The sequence below is a fragment of the Elephas maximus genome, chromosome 2 (assembly GCF_024166365.1).
Source record: "Elephas maximus indicus isolate mEleMax1 chromosome 2, mEleMax1 primary haplotype, whole genome shotgun sequence".
NCBI classification, from domain to species: Eukaryota; Metazoa; Chordata; class Mammalia; order Proboscidea; family Elephantidae; genus Elephas; species Elephas maximus.
This window is the reverse complement of record NC_064820.1, coordinates 136,415,988-136,433,186: the sequence shown is the minus strand read 5'-3', so window position 1 is coordinate 136,433,186 and position 17,199 is coordinate 136,415,988.

Below are 17,199 nucleotides of genomic sequence, written 5' to 3'. Positions count from 1 at the left end.
CCTGGCTAAATTACATTTTTCCAGCCTATTTGAAGTTAGGCAAATGCTGGCAAGTGGAATATGGGTAAAAATGATTACATGACTTTCACCTGCCCCACAAAACCTCCCAGGCAATCTTATACATTTCTTCCCTTGTTTCCCAGATACATGAGGTTGCTATGAATCTGAACTGACTCTTGGCAACACTTTTGGTTTTTTGTGGGCTTTTTCCCCCAGCTTCACGTTGACATCCTGAGCAGCCTTAGGAGACAGATTGTGAAGATGTGAAGTTTCTGTCAGCCAGAGCTTCTGTATATTATTGCATGCAGCAAATCTCCTCAACCCTCCGTAGCTACCTGTTGAACTTTACAGGAGCAAAAGTATTTCATTAAGTCAGTGATATTTGGGAATTTATCTGTTACATCAGCCAGGGTTACTCTAATAAATGTATGTTAGGTAGTTGGGATCTAACATTTATTTTTCCAAAATGAGTATTGTTCTAATTCTGTTTTTGAGTCGTCTGGTCATTCTTTCTCTACTGACTTGAAATGTCACCATATAGTCATGGGGATATATCTAGACCCTCTTTCTTTTCAGCTTAGCTATTTCCCTGATCAATATTGTATATTCAGTTATTATAGCTTTATGTTTTATTTAGATACCCAGTAGCCTGGATTACCTATAAGTCTTCCCCACCCCCCTCAAATTTTCTTGGCTATTCCTATGCCTTTTCTTTACAAATAAATTTTAAAATCAGTTTGTCAAGTTTCATTTAAAAATTCCATTGGGATATTAATTTTGATGACTGAGAAATTATTTGTAACCTGGGAAGTATTCTGTTGTTTGTGCTTTGGAACATGTGTTTCTTTTCAAGGGAAAACTTGTTTTGAAAGAAAGTCATTCTCCATGTTGTTTTAGGACAAAATTAAAAGGACATTTTTCAGTAAAGGCAGCCAAAACTTAGAGGGTCAAATAAGGGAGGGGGTATTTGTGTTTATTTATAAACTAAACATGGTAAGAATATTCACTGTTTAGTTTTGTTCTATCATGATCAGAAGTTAGTGACTTTCACATATATAAACTAACAACTGATTTAGCTCATTCCTGAAATGGGTGTGAATTAGTTCTGAATTTTTATCACAGGCACCACATGTGATAAAAGAGTCGTCAAACCCTATCAATTTTTTTAGATTTTTAAGCACTAGAATGGCATTATTAATGCCTAAAATTTACTTTCTTGAGTGTTTGAGTTTATGTTCTCCGTTTTGCTATCTGCAAGGCTTTCTCCATCAATTTTGCAATCTCTGCTCAAATGTCATCTTATTAGAGAGAACTTCTCTGACTTCCCTTATAAAACACCAGCTGGTTATTCCCCTCCTTGCATTGTTTTTCTTCTATTACATTTACCACTGACATGTTGGAAACCCTGGTTGCACAGTGGTTAAGTGCTATGGCTGCTAACCAAAAGATGAGCAGTTTGAATCTACCCGGTGTTCCTTGGAAATTCTGTGGGGAAGTTCTCCTCTGTCCTATAGGGTTGCTGTGAGTAGGAATTGATGGCAACAGGTTTGGTTTATTTTTTTGTTTTATATAAGTTTAAAGGATCATCATTCTCTCCCATCTAGAATATAAGCTTTTTAAGTACAAGGACTTCGTTTTCTTCTTTGCCATATCCCAGCCTTGAACAGTACCTAGTACACAGTAGGTGCTCGATTAAATATTTGAGTTTTTTAAAAATAAATTGTCATGGACATATGTAATTTCAGTTTATCCATGGCTCCTATAGTTAAATTACTATATTCATATTGTTAGGAGGCTACGAGAATAATCCAGATGTGAGATGGAGTTGGGTAGTAGCACTGGGACAAAGAATGGGAGGAAAGATAAGGGACATTTGATTATAGAGAAGTTATGAATTATACCTCTAGGGAAGGTATAATGCAGTAACTGAAATAAAAACAGTATGATTGCTAGGCAGTATTAGGGGTCCATTTGAGGTTTACTAAAGTGAGAGCAGTAGGCATAACCAATAGTATTTTAATTTCTGTGACTTTTTTGGGGGGGTCATATTTATTTGGGGCTCTTGTTTTTGTTTTAGTTTGTAGGGGCTGTTCATATGTTAGAGAAATCAGCCTTTTGCCTATGATGATATTTTGCAAGGATTTTTTATTTTGCCTTTTTATTTTTTTCAAACAAAATATTTGATTTTGTTCATGTTAATGATGTCTGATCTTTATACCTTCTAACTGGTTGTGTTGATGTATATGAAAGCTATAAATTCATACATATTGATAATTTTCTTGGCCATCTTACAAAACTCTCACTATTTTTAATAGTTACTCCATTATTTCCCTTGGGTTTCTCCAGGTTCAGAATTATATCATCTGAGAATAATAATTATTTTACCTGCTTGTTTTATAATTTCTATAACTATTTCATTTGCCAAATTGGTATTAGCCAATACTTCTAGTCCACATAATGTAATAACACTGATAGTGGACTTTCTTGTATGTTCCTGATATCAATGGAATGCTTCTGGTGCCTCCATTTAAGCATGAAGATGACTTATAGATTAAATTGGTATGTTTTATGATGTTATTGCAGTGCCTTAGTGTGCAAATGGTTAAGAGCTCCACTATTAACAGAAAGGTTGGTGATTCAGTTTCACTCAGAGGTTCCTCAGAAGAAAGACTCAGCGATCTACTTCTGAAAGGTCACAGCCGTTGAGAACCCTATGGAACACAATTCTCTGAAAGACACGGGCTCACCATGAGTTGGAATCAATTTGATGGCAGCTGTTTTTTGTTTGTTCGTATTATATGATGTTAAGATTTATTCCTCTTATTGAGATGTATTTTTTTTAAATAAAGAATGAATAACAAATTTTATCAAATGCCTTTTAAGCATTTATGACCATGATCGTATGATTTTCCTCTTTTGTTCTGTAAAGGTTTAGTGGAATACCTCTGTGAAAACCATGTGTGCCTGGTGTATTTCTTTACTTTTCTATAATAATTAATCTGTATATATTTTCATCTGAACTCAATTTATATTTTTCTCAAAAAAATGAACATTTCATTCATGTATTTTATTTGCAGAGTTAAACAATATAATCTTTTGAATCTTTTAATCAAGTGTGGGTTATTTCATACTTTTTTTCTATTTTGCATATTTGTGTTTTACATTTTTCACCTAGACTAGTTGGTTAAGGGTTTCCCTAAGTAAGGGTATACATTTTTTTCTTTGTGTGCTCTTTTATTCATATCTCATAGATCTTGATACATTACAGTTCCCAGCCTCTTGTTTTTCTTTTTTCCTACCTTTTTCTGATTGCCTTTCAAGTATCTTCCCAGTTTTCCTTCTCTGCTATTTTGGAATGTGTTTTGGTAATTACCCTTTAAATTTTAATATGCGTATTTTCTTAAAATATAAAGTTAATCTCAGGAATTCTACTGGCCTATCAAACATACAAAGGTGCCCTGATGGTGCAGTGGTTAAGTGCTCGGCTGCTAACTGAAAGGTCGGCTATTCGAACACACTTAGCTGCTCTGTGGGAGAAAAAGACTTGGGGAACTGCTCCCATCGGGATTACAGCCTAGGAAACCCTATTGAGCAGTTCTGCTCTGTCCTGTAGGGTCACGATGAGTCAGAATCAACTTGATGGCAGTGGGTTTGGTTTTTAAACATACTTAGGCCTCAGAACTTTTTGATCACCGTTTTTTGCCTTCCCTGTAATTGTGTCAAATATTTTAGTATTTAATTCTGCTTTTAATTTTAACTCAAAATTAGACATTATCATTAATGCTTTGTACAGCAATGCTTGTGTAGATTTACTCAATATTTACTAGTTTCTTTGCTCTTTGATTTTTCTTTTGTCTCCAACCTTTCTGGTATCATCTTTCTATTTTCCTAAGTATGTATTTTTCAGGATTGTGTAGTAAAGGTCTGTTAGTGGTTAATCCTCCTAGTTTTTGATTTTTAGAAAGGTGTCTTTATTTTAGTCTCATTCTCAAATGACAGTCTAGCTGGGTGATTAATCTTGGTTAATAATCATTTCCTGCCATCACTGTGAAAATATTTCACTGTTTTCTGACTTCTTTTGTTTCTATTGAGATGTCAGCTGTCAGCCACATTATCATTTCTTTTTAGGTGATTTGTATGTATATGAGTGGTTCCTTTATAATATGAAATATTTATTTTTTTAATAGAGGCTATCTTTGCAACTTTAATTTCATATACTATACTTAGTACTCTATTGCCTTAGAACAAACATCAGCAAACTTTTTCTAAAAGGGCGAGATAGTAAATATTCTAGGCTTTGTGGGCTAGAAAGTAAAATCTCTGTGGCCACTGCTCAACTCTGGTATTGTCACACAAAAGCAGCTGTAGGTAATGTATAAACAACTAGGAATGTGTTTCAATTAATTTTACCTACAAAAACAGGTGTGTTTGACCCATAGCCCACATTTGTGACCCCTGCTCTAGACAGTGTCTGTTTACTGCCTATTATAAATAATGATTAAATTTAACGTATTTCTTCTTCTCAGCTCCCTTCCCCTGATTAGTGAATATTAGTTGGTGGTCTTATCTTTCTAGGGTTAATCTTTATGTTGATAAATGTAAGGATATGGAGATGGGTGTATTTATCAGCTTTAAATTTTTTATTTTGCCCCATCTATAAAAAAAAGGAAGAAATAGAAAACTTTCTTCTCCTTCCCTTTATGTCATTTCTACCTTATGAAGGCTTGAAGCATTTACATTCTGTTTTATCACCCTAGTTTGTGCGTTAAGTGACTTGTCAAAGGCCACGCAGCTGGTAAGTGGCAAAGCCAGGATGTGAGCTTGGGTAGCCTGTGTTGTTAACAACTACATCACACTGCCATATTTTCTGAAGCTGTGATAATCCTGATACCAAAACCTAACAAAGATTGTAGGGGTGGGGGAAGCCAAATCATTGATAAATGTAGATGTGAAAATGCCAAATACTATAGCAAACCACATTCTAGACATTTTAGAAATACATCCAGCAATTCCATGACTGGTTAAATTTTAGGGAGTGAATTTGATTAAATACATCAGTAGTAAAACTAATAAAAAATATATTTTTTCATTGCCCCCCCCAAAAAAACAAGAAAAAATGATTAAAATCTATTCATTTCTAAGCAAAATATTTGAAAATCTAGGAATAGAAGGATGTCTCCTCAACATGAAAACAAGTATCTTAGACAATGAACCAATATTGTATTTAATGGAGAAATACTGAAAGTTAGGTACAATGTATAGCAAGATGGCTACTATTAGCATTTCCATTTAACATTGTACTAAAAGTTGAAAGCAATGCAGTTATAAGTAAAAGAAATGTGATAGGTATAACAAAATGGAAAGGAAGAAATAAAATTAGCCTTAGTTCTACCACTTGCCCAATTTGTAGAGGAATTTCCCATTGGTTTTATTCAGTTCAAATTTGGTCAAGGGGCTCTGATATTTTTCATGCCCTCAACCTCCCAAAGGTTTTCCAAGTTCTCTCACCCCTTCAGGAGGGATCACAAGTATCTAGGACTGTCAAATGACAAGTTATTCATATTTAAATATCAGATAAACTTTAACTGTGTTTGCCAAACCTCTGCGTGTACCCTTCCTCATTCTATCCATTTTTCCTCTCTGGTTTGACTTGACACTCTTCTTCCTCACTCTCTTTTGTCCAAGTTTCAGTTTTATTCATTCTTTTGAGGATTGAAAAAACAGCCCTACAAAGTATGCCTATATGAACTTCACCTGGCACTATAGGGAAGAGGTCTTGTTGAATCTTTGTTCTTAAATGGATATGGACTGGTAATAGGGAAATAACCTATTAAGTATAACTGAGAAAGAAGAAAAAACAAAACAAAACACATTGCCGGTCAAGTTAATTTCAACCCCTAGCAGCCCTAAAGGATAGAGTAGAACTGTACCATAGGGCTCCCAAGGAGCAGCTGGTAGATTCAAACTGCCAACATTTTGGTTAACAGCCAACCTAGGGCTCATTAAGAAAGAAAACTAAAAAAAAAAATCCATTGCCATGAGTCAATTCTAACACATAGTGACCCTATAGGTCAGAGTAGAACTGCCCCATAGGGTTTGCAAGGAGCAGCTGGTATATTCCAACTGCTGAACTTTTTGGTTAACAGCTGAGCTTTTAACCATTGCACCACCAGGAATCCATGAAAGAAATTGTTGTTATTGTTAGGTGCCATCAAGTCGATTCTGACTGATAGTGACCCTATGTACGACAGAAAGAAACACTGCCTGGTCCTGCACAATCCTTACAATCATTGCTATGTTTGGGCCCACTGTTGTAGCCACTGTGTCAATCCATCTTGTTGAGGGTCTTCCTCTTTTTTTGCTGACTCTTTACCAAGTATGATATCCTTCACCAGGGACTGATCCCTCCTGATAACATGTCCAAAGTCTGTGAGAGGAAGTCTCGCATATTCGCTTTTAAGGAGCATTCTGGGTGTACTTCTTCCAAGACAGATTTGTTCATTCTTCTGGCAGTCCATGATATATTCAACATTCTTCACCAACATTATAATTCAAAGGCATCAATTCTTCCTCAGTCTTCCTTATTCATTGCCCATCATTAGCATGCATATGAGACCATTGAAAACACCATAGCTTGGGTCAGCCGCACCTTAGTCCTTAAAGTGGTATCTTTCATTTTGAACACTTTAAAGAGGTCTTGTGCAGCAAATATGCCCAGTGCAATGCATCATTTGATTTCTTGAATGCTGTGTTCATGGGTGTTGATAGTGGATCCAAGTAAAATTAAATCCTGGCCAACTTCAATCTTTTCTTTGTTTATCATGATGTTGCTTACTGGTCAAGTTGTGAGGATTTTTGTTTTCTTTATGTTGAGATGCAATCCATACAGAAGGCTGTGGTCTTTGATCTGCATCACTAAGTGCTTCAAGTCGTCTTCACTTTCAGCAAGCAAGGTTATATCATCTGCGTAACGCAGGTTATTGCGTATTCCTCCAAACCTGATGCCTGTTTTTCATCATATAGTGCAACTTCTCAGATTTTTTGAACAGCATACAGATTGAATAAGTGTAGTGAAAGGATATAACCCTGAGGCATACCTTTCCTGACTTTAAACCACACAGTATCTCCTTGTTCTGTTCAAGCAACTGCCTCTTTATCTATGTACAGGTTCCTCAGGAGAACAATTAGTGTTCTGAAATTCCCGTTCTTCACAATGATACCCATAATTTGTTATGATAAAAAAATACATTTAACACAGTTAAATGGTTTTGCATAGTCAATAAAACATCTTTATGGTATTCTCTGCTTTCAGCCAGGATTCGTCTGATGTTAGCAATGTTATTCTTTGTTCCACATCCTCTTCGATTCCAGCTTGAATTTCTGGTAGTTCCCTGTTGATATACTGCTGCAGTGACTTTTGAATGATCTTCAGGCAAATTTTAATTGTGTGTGATATTAATGATATTGTTTGATAATTTCCGCATTCGGTTGGATCACCTTTCTTTGGAATGAACACAAATATGGATCTCTTCCAGTCAGTTCGCCGGGTAGCTTTCTTCCAAATATCTTGGGATAGGCGAGTGAGCCCTTCCAGTGCTGCATTCGTTTATTGAAACATCTCAGTTGGTATTCCATCAATTTCTGGAGACTTGTTTTTCGCCAATGCCTTCAGTGCAGCTTGTATTTCTTCCTTCAGTATCATCAGTTCTCGATCATATACTACCCCCTGAAATGACTGAACATCAGTCAGAACTTTTTGGTACAGTGACTCCGTGTATTCCTTCCATTTTCTTTTGATGCTTCCTGGGTCATTCAATATTTTCCCTGTAGAATCCATCAATATTGCAATGCATGGCTTGAATTTTTCTTTCAGTCCTTTCAGCTTGAAAAAGGCTGAGTGTGTGCTTCCCTTTTGGTTTTCTAACTCCAGGTCTTTACACATGTCATTATAATACTTCACTTTGTCTTCTCCAGCTGCCCTTTGAAATCTTCTCTTCAGCTCTTTTACTTCATCACTTCTGTTTGCTTTGCTACTCGACCTTCAAGAGCAAGTTTCAGAGTCTCTTCTAACATCAGTTTTGGTCTTTTCTTTCCTTCCTGTCTATTTAATAACCTCTTGCTTTCCTCATGAATGATGTGTTGCAAAATTCTATCAAAGGATCTCCAGTCGTATCTGTCACCCTGGCCATATTTTCCAATTACTGATCTATCTTTGTTTTCAAGTTTCACATCCAGTCACCAGTAATTATCAATGCATGCCGATTGCATGTTTGATCAATTTCAGACTGCAGAAGTTGGTAAATCTTCATCTTTGGCCTTAGTGGTTGGTGTGTAAATTTGAATAATAGTAATATTAACTGGTCTTCCTTGTAAACCCATTGCCGTTGATCTTCCTTGTAGGTGTATGGATATTATCCCATCACTGACAGTGTTGTGCTTCAGGATAGATATCAAAATGCTGTTTTTAATGATGAACGCCATGCCATTCCTCTTAAGTTTGTCGTTCCCAGCATAGTAGGCCATATAATTTTCTGATTCAAAATGGCCAATACCAGTCCATTTCAGTTCACTAATGCCTAGGATATTGATGTTTATGTGTTCCATCTCATTTTTGACTACTTCCAGTTTTCCTAGATTTATACTTCATACATCCCACGTTTTGATTATTAATGGATGTTTGCAACTGCATCTTCTCATTTTGAGTCAAAATGAAGAGAGGGAGGGAAATACACAGAAAACAACAAAATAAAAACTAAGACCTAGCCCTGACACATTTGCAAACAAAATTCTATATATAGTATATAGGTTGTTGTCAGGTACCATTGAGTTGGTTCTGACTCATAGCGACCCTATCTACAACAGAACAAAATGCTGCCCAGTCCTGTACAATCCCCACAGTTATTGCTAGGTTTGAACCTATTGTTGCAGCCACTGTGTCAATCCATCTCGTTGATGATCTTCCTCTTTTTTGCTGACCGTCTACTTTACCAAACAAGATGTCCTTCTTCAGAGACTAGACCCTCCTGATAACAATACCAAAATGCATGAGACAAGTTTCTCCATCCTCGCTTCTAAGGAGCATTTTGACTGTACTTCTAAGACAGATTGGTTTGTTCTTCTGGTATACTCAATATTCTTCACCAGCACCGTAATTCAGAGTCGTCAATTCTTCTTTGGTCTTCCTTGTTCATTTTCCAGCTTTCACATGCTTATGAGGCAATTGAAAATACCATGGCTTGGGTCAGACACACCTTAGTCCTCAGAGCGACATCTTTGCTTTTTAATAATTTAAAGAGGTCTTTTGCAGCAGATTTTCCCAATGCAATACCTCGTTTGATTTCTCGACTGCTGCATACATGGGCATTGATTGTAGATCTAAGTAAGATGAAATCCTTGACAAGTTCGATCTTTTCTCCATTCATCATGATATTGCTAACTGGTTCAGTTGTGAGGATTTTTGTTTTCTTTATGTTGAGGTGTAATCCATACTGAAGGCTGTAGTCTTTGATCTTCATCAGTAAGTTCTTCAAGTCCTCTTCACTCTCAGCAAGAAAGATTGTGCAGGCAATCTTTGATGTGGTGAAAAACAGGTGAAATTGTGCGCTACAGATTAGTAAGTAAGCACAAGTAAGTTGTACCTACCTTGGTTATTGGGTAATGTGTCCTTGATCATATGCTACCTCCTGAAACAGTTGAACATCAAACAAGTATTTTTGGTACAGTGGCTCTGTGTATTCCTTCCATCTTCTTTTGATGCTTTCTGGGTTTCAATATTTTGCCCATAGAATCTTTCAATATTGCAACATGAGGCTTGAATTTTTTCTTCAATTCTTTCCACTTGAGAAATGTGGAGCATGTTCTTCCCATTTGGTTTTCTAACTTCAGGTCTTTGCACATTTTATTATAATACTTTACTTTGTCTTCTCAAGTCAGCCTTTGAAATCTTCTATTCAGCTCTTTTACTTCATTATTAATTCCGTTCGCTTTAGTTACGAGATTCACATGTCTAGTTGCTGTTTACGTTGTTGAAAAAAGGTATTTGTAATGAAGAAGTGGTTGGTCTTGCAAAATTCTATTTCCAGCATCATTTTTCCCACCAGTGTCTTATTTTCCAACTCTGGATCCTTGTTTCCAACTTTTGTTTCCAACTTTTGCTTCCAACTTTTGCATTCCAATCACCAGTAATTATCAATGCATCTCGATTGGATGTTTGATCAATTTCAAACTGCAGGAGTTGGTAAAAATCTTTAGTTTCTTCATCTTTGGCCTTAGTCATATTAACTGGTCTTCCTTGTAGGTATATGGATATTATCGTATCACTGACAGTGTTGTATTTCAGGCCAGATCTTGAAATGTTGAAAAAGAGGTTGAATATGATGCCTTTCCTCTTCATTTTATCATTCCTGGCATAGTAGACCATGCCATTGTCTGATTCTGGCCAATACCAGCCCATTTCACCTCACTAATACTCAGGATATTGATCTTTATGCATTCCATTTCATTTTTCACAACTTCTGTTTTTCCTAGGTTCATACTTCATACATTTCACATCCCACCACTCATCTGTCAGTTTGTTGTAATGTGGTGGCTTGTGTGTTGCTGTGATGCTGAAAGCTATGTCACTGGTATTTCAAATAACAGCAAGGTATCCCATGAGAGACAAGTTTCAAAAGAGCTTCAAAACTGAGACAGTCTAGGAAGAAGGACCTGGCAATCTACTTCTAAAAAACATGGCAGTGAAAACCTTATGAATAGCAGCAGAACATTGTCTGATACAGTGCTGGAAGATGAGCCTCTCAGGTTGGAAGGCACTCAAAATATGACTGGGGAAGAGCTGCCGCCTCAAAGTAGAGTTGACCGTAATGACATGGATGGAGCAAATCTTTCAGAACCTTCATTTACTGATGCAGCAGGACTCAAAACTAGAAGAAAACAGCTGCAAACATTCGTTCTTTTGATGACAGAGAAAACAGCACTACCAAGTATGCCCATAAGAACTTATCTGGCACTGTAAGGCTGAGGTCTTTTTGGTATATTGGTTCTGGAATGGATATGAATCGGAAACAGGGAAATGATCTATTGAGTATAAGTGAAAAAGAAGAGAGGGAGAGAAATACACAGAAAACAACAAAATAAAAACTAAGAGCTAGCCCTGCCATATTTGCAAACAGAATTCTATACGTAGCACATAGTTAGCACTCTTTAATAGTTACTTAGTAAACATTAGCTATCAATTCTTCCAAAACTCATCTGGCTGCCAGTAAGTCATTTCTAACCATTACCAATCCTTTAGTCACTTTGCTTATGGTTAAAATTATAGGGAAAAGGCACTATTAAATTGATCTAGCTTGTGACCTAAAACTACCTAGTGCTTGGTGGAAGTCCCCATGATTAATAATTCCCCCAGAATGTATTCTACGTGGGAGATATATTTCTCCAAAAGGAAATTAGGGGGACAATTTCTTTTAAAAAGTAAGTAAACTCAGTGTTAACTGAGAAACAATAGCTGTCCCCTACAAATCTAATAAATGGATGTGTAGAAATGAATCTATAAAAAGAAACAAGAACCTTATGAGATAGAGATAAAATCCCTGGGTGCTCAGATAGCAAGTGCTTTATTCCTGGGGAGACTAGAAGTCTAAGGGAAATAGTTGTCCAGCTGGACTGGAGGAGCGCATGCATGAAAAATGATAGGACTGAAAATGATGAAGTGGGGAATTGGAGCCAGATAAAGAAAGGCCTTAAATGTCAATTAGGGTTCTTGAGACTTAGTTTACAGGAAATTGAGAAACCAGATTTATAATAGAAAAAACTGAGAAAAAAGAATGCTATGTATTGGTGCAAGGGCTTAAAGCATATAATATAACCATCTTGACAAGCGTCCTTAGGTTTTTTTGTCTTCCAGTAACTAACCTCTTTGAAAATATTGTATGCCAAAGTTTTCCCTTGATATTTGAAATCAACAGATCATTTGTGTCAGGTTAAAATTACACTTGACAGTAATGGGGAAATAAATGTGCGCGCGTATAACAAAAAACAACTTTTTGGCTTTTCTTGTGAAAGATCACAGCACCTTGAATGTCTTTCAAGAGATTCCAAAATGATCTCAAATTACTAAAAAGGGGGGGGGAGTGAGTTATCGGATTCCTTGTTAAATTTTATTTAATTTAGTGAAGTACATTAATGAAAGAAGCACATAATTAATTTCAAATGAAAAAGCATATATGCCATTATGGAATACTCTTCCTCAGCTTTAAAAAAAAATCACGAATTTTGATCCAGGCAGTGATCATTAATGGTTTCTAAAATAATAGTGGATGGATTAGACTGACAACACTGAACCTACTGACCAACCTTAACATCCCAAAAACTTGTCTCGCAGAGGCATCTTGGGCTTCTTGATGTGACACCATTGTAAAGGACACAGCACCACCTCTGAAGTCTTCTTGTCCCCCAAAATCAAACCTATATCTGAGTAAGCCTCTAGATCTGACTGTTTATGGGAAATACAGGGAACAGGAGAGTGTTAAATGACACTGTCAGGACACAATCAGCAAAATTCAGAATGTGGAGAATTCTACAAGACAAGATCCCTGTTCTTTTTCCACAAACAAATAGCAAGAAAAAGGAAACACATATTTTTACAGAGACTTAAAACACATAATAACTAAATGCCATGTATGGATGTTATTTGATCCTGATTCAAACAAATCAATTTTTAGAAAAGGAAAGGACAAATGAGATACTTGGTGAAATTTGAATACTAACTGGGTATCTGATGATATTAAGGATCTGCTAATTTGTTAATTTTTTAGGCAAGATAATGGTATTGTGGTTATGTTGGGAAAAGTTCTAATCTTTCAGAGATACTCACTGAATAACTTCGAGGAAAAAATAAAGAATGTCTGAATGTGCTTTATAATAATAGAATGGGTAGGAGGTTTGATAAGTAGTGAGTGAGGAATAGAAGAAACAATATTGACCGTGTACTGATAACTGCTAATGCTAGGGGATGTGTATACGGAGGTTCTTTACACTATTCTAATTTTATATGTTTGAAAATTTCCATTAGAAAATAATGCATGCTATAACTGGAGAAGCTTTAGAATATGCAGAAAAGTATAAAACAAAATATTTCATTTTCCCAAGAGTCTAGACTTAACCACTACTAAACTTTTGTTGTATTTTCTTTGAGTCTCTTTTTATATGCAAATGCATTCAACACACACATCTGGAAATATTTAGATTAATGTCACTACCTATATATTACAGTGGAACATTTTCTTATGCCATCTAATAAAAAATAGAACCTTTAGAGAATACCCAATAATTCTTCCTACAATAAAATTAAAAAATGATCAATTATATAGATGGGTTATTTCCAGTTATTAAATAGGTTTAACAGGGCTTCATAAATCTTTATCTGTGTATTTGATTGTTTCTTTTAGAGTCCTCAAAGTTAATTATTGTACCATAGAAATTCTTTAAGCTCTTGATACATATTATTAAATTATTCTCATGAAAAGTGATGTCGATTTATACTTGAACAATTTATTATAGTGCCAGTCTCTCACTTCCTTGATAGCATTGAAGAGTAATATTATTTAAATGTTTCATCTTCCCATAGGAAAACAGAGTGTGCTTCTCCCTTTAGCCAATAAATATTTGGAATCTTCTTCATGTGACCCCTATGTAAAGATAATTCCTAGGTATATTATAAATGGAGTCCTTTAAAAAGTGTGTTCTTCCATGCACAAAAACTAACTCCAAGTGGATCAAAGACCTAAACATAAAGACTAAAACGATAAAGATCATGGAAGAAAAAATTGGGACAACCCTAGGAGCCCTAATACAAGGTATAAACAGAATACAAAACATTACCAAAAATGATGAAGAGAAACCCGATAACTGGGAGCTCCTAAAAATCAAACACCTATGCTCATCTAAAGACTTCACCAAAAGAGTAAAAAGACCACCTACAGATTGGGAAAGAATTTTCAGCTATGACATCTCCGACCAGCGCCTGATCTCTAAAATCAACATGATTCTGTCAAAACTCAACCACAAAAAGACAAACAACCCAATCAAGAAGTGGGCAAAGGATATGAACACACATTTCTCTAAAGAAGATATTCAGGCAGCCAACAGATACATGAGAAAATGCTCTCGATCATTAGCCATTAGAGAAATGCAAATTAAAACTACGATGAGATTCCATCTCACACCAGCAAGGCTGGCATTAATCCAAAAAACACAAAATAATAAATGTTGGAGAGGCTGCGGAGAGATTGGAACTCTCATACACTGCTGGTGGGAATGTAAAATGGTACAACCACTTTGGAAATCTATCTGGCGTTATCTTAAACAGTTAGAAATAGAACTACCATACAACCCAGAAATCCCACTCCTCGGAATATACCCTAGAGATACAAGAGCCTTCATACAAACAGATATATGCACACCCATGTTTATTGCAGCTCTGTTTACAATAGCAAAAAGTTGGAAGCAACCAAGGTGTCCATCAACGGATGAATGGGTAAATAAATTGTGGTATATTCACACAATGGAATACTACGCATCGATAAAGAACAGTGACGAATCTCTGAAACATTTCACAACATGGAGGAACCTGGAAGGCATTATGCTGAGCGAAATGAGTCAGAGGCAAAAGGACAAATATTGTATAAGACCACTATTATAAGATCTTGAGAAATAGTAAACCTGAGAAGAACACATACTTTTGTGGTTACGAGGGGGGGAGGGAGGGAGGGTGGGAGAGGGTTTTTTATTGATCAGTAGATAAGAACTGCTTTAGGTGAAGGGAAAGACAACACTCAATACATGGAAGGTCAGCTCAATGGGACTGGACTAAAAGCAAAGAAGTTTCCGGGATAAAATGAATGCTTCAAAGCTCAGCGGAGCAAGCGCGGGGGTCTGGGGAACATGGTTTGTGGGGACTTCTAAGTCAATTGGCAAAATAATTCTACTATGAAATCATTCTGCATCCCACTTTGAAATGTGGCGTCTGGGGTCTTAAATGCTAACAAGCAGCCATCTAAGATGCAGCAATTGGTCTCAACCCACCTGGAGCAAAGGAAAATGAAGAACACCAAGCCCACATGACAACTAAGAGCCCAAGAGACAGAAAGGGCCACATGAACCAGAGACCTACATCATCCTGAGACCAGAAGAACTAGTTGGTGCCCGGCCACAATCGATGACTGCCCTGACAGGGAGCTCAGCAGAGGACCCCTGAGGGAGCAGGAGAGCAGTGGGATGCAGACCCCAAATTCTCATAAAAAGACCAAACTTAATGGTCTGACTGAGACTGGAGGAATCCCGGCGGTCATGCTCTCCAGACCTTCTGTTGACACAGGACAGGAACCATCCCTGAAGACAACTCATCAGACATGAAAGGGACTGGTCAGCGGGTGGGAGAGAGACGCTGATGAAGAGTGAGCTAATTATATCAGGTGTACACTTGAGACTGTGTTGGCAACTCTTGTCTGGAGGGGGGTGGGAGGATAGAGAGAGAGGGAAGCCGGCAAAATTGTCAAGAAAGGAGAGACTGAAAGGGCTGACTCAAGACGGGGAGAGCAAGTGGGAGTAGGGAGTGAGATGTATGTAAACTTATATGTGACAGACTGATTGGATTTGTAAACGTTCACTTGAAGCTTAATAAAAATTATTATAAAAAAAAAAAAAAAAAAAAAAAAAAAAAAAGTGTGTTCTTAACTAGTTATTACTAGTCTTGTACCCAGTTAGTTTACTGGACTTATATTAATTCTAAGATATGATTGATTTTCTTTTTTTGAGAACTGTTGTAACTTCTCAGTCATCTGAAAAATGAAGAAAATCATAGCTCCTACTTCATAGTTGTGAGAATGAAATGAAGTAATGTATATATAAAGCTCTACGTCTAGAACATAATAAGGATTCATTAAATGTTTACTATCTATTATCATATATCTGGACTCTCTCATGAAACTTAACGCACATCCCCTCAATTAGCTCCTTAGAAAAAAAAAATTGGCCATTATTGTCTTGTGTGAGATGACATTTGTAGAAACCAGGCATCTCATATTGTAGGGGCATTTGATTTAATATCTTTAGACTAGCTACAGAATGTAGTAAATTTGTGATTCTGTGAATTGATTGTTTTAGTGAGACACTTGTAGCATAGTTACCTCAGTGTAATGAATTTGTTGATGCCAACTAACTTAAGTGATTCTAGTGGAACCAGGATGGAAGATTTTATTTTGAAAATACAAAATATTCTGACGGACAAAGTACAATGCAGATTTTCTGGCAAATTTAAATGAGAACAGTGTTTGAGGCTGAAGCACTCACACTGGTTTCTTGTTAGGTTATCGAGAGGGAAATACTCCCAGAGAGACCCCTGTAGTGAAATTGTGCAACCCTGTACATGAGGAGAGAGGAAAGGAGAATATGTAATTTTTTTTCCACGTCTCTATTACTCAGAAGTATTCTCTTGAGGAATTGGCGGTGGGGGGTGGGGGGGATAATAATAAGGCTTACGTGTGTCTAGCTCCTGATGCTCCTGATAAAACTTCTGAAGCTCTGAAAGAATAACAAGGTGATTCCCTGTGGACTGAAAGACATTTTCCGGAGAGCAGGTTGCCTAAATTAGTGAAGAAGTTACACCATGTGTGTAATTTCCATCTCATCCCTTTCATTTCACTCCCTTAGATCTGTGATCTGCAAGGCAAATTTAGCCCAGTTTCTCTGGAGCCTTGGTGGTGCAGTGTTTAAGAGCTGGGCCGCAAACTGAAAGGTCGGCTGATGGAATCCATCAGCTGCTTCTTGGAAACCCTATGAGGCAATTCTACTCCACCCTATAGGGTCACTATGACTTGGAATCGACTTGATGGCAACAGGTTTTTTTGTTTGTTTTACTGATACTCTTGGACTGAAGTTCAGAAAGCTCTGGAATGAGTTGTTATGCCTTTACACCATCCTTCTTACCCCACAACAACCGCATGTATGACTTTCTGTATAACCTGGATTAAAAGGAATGGTGAGAGAACCAATAGAGAATATTGGCAGAGGGGAAAGGTATAACCTTGGTTATTCTCCCTCAAGCCTCCCATTACCCCTCCACTTCTTCTAGAACCCTGGTGTTCACTTTTGCTTTTTCCAGAGGTTTCTCTGTCATCCTCACTCTACCATTTGACTGTA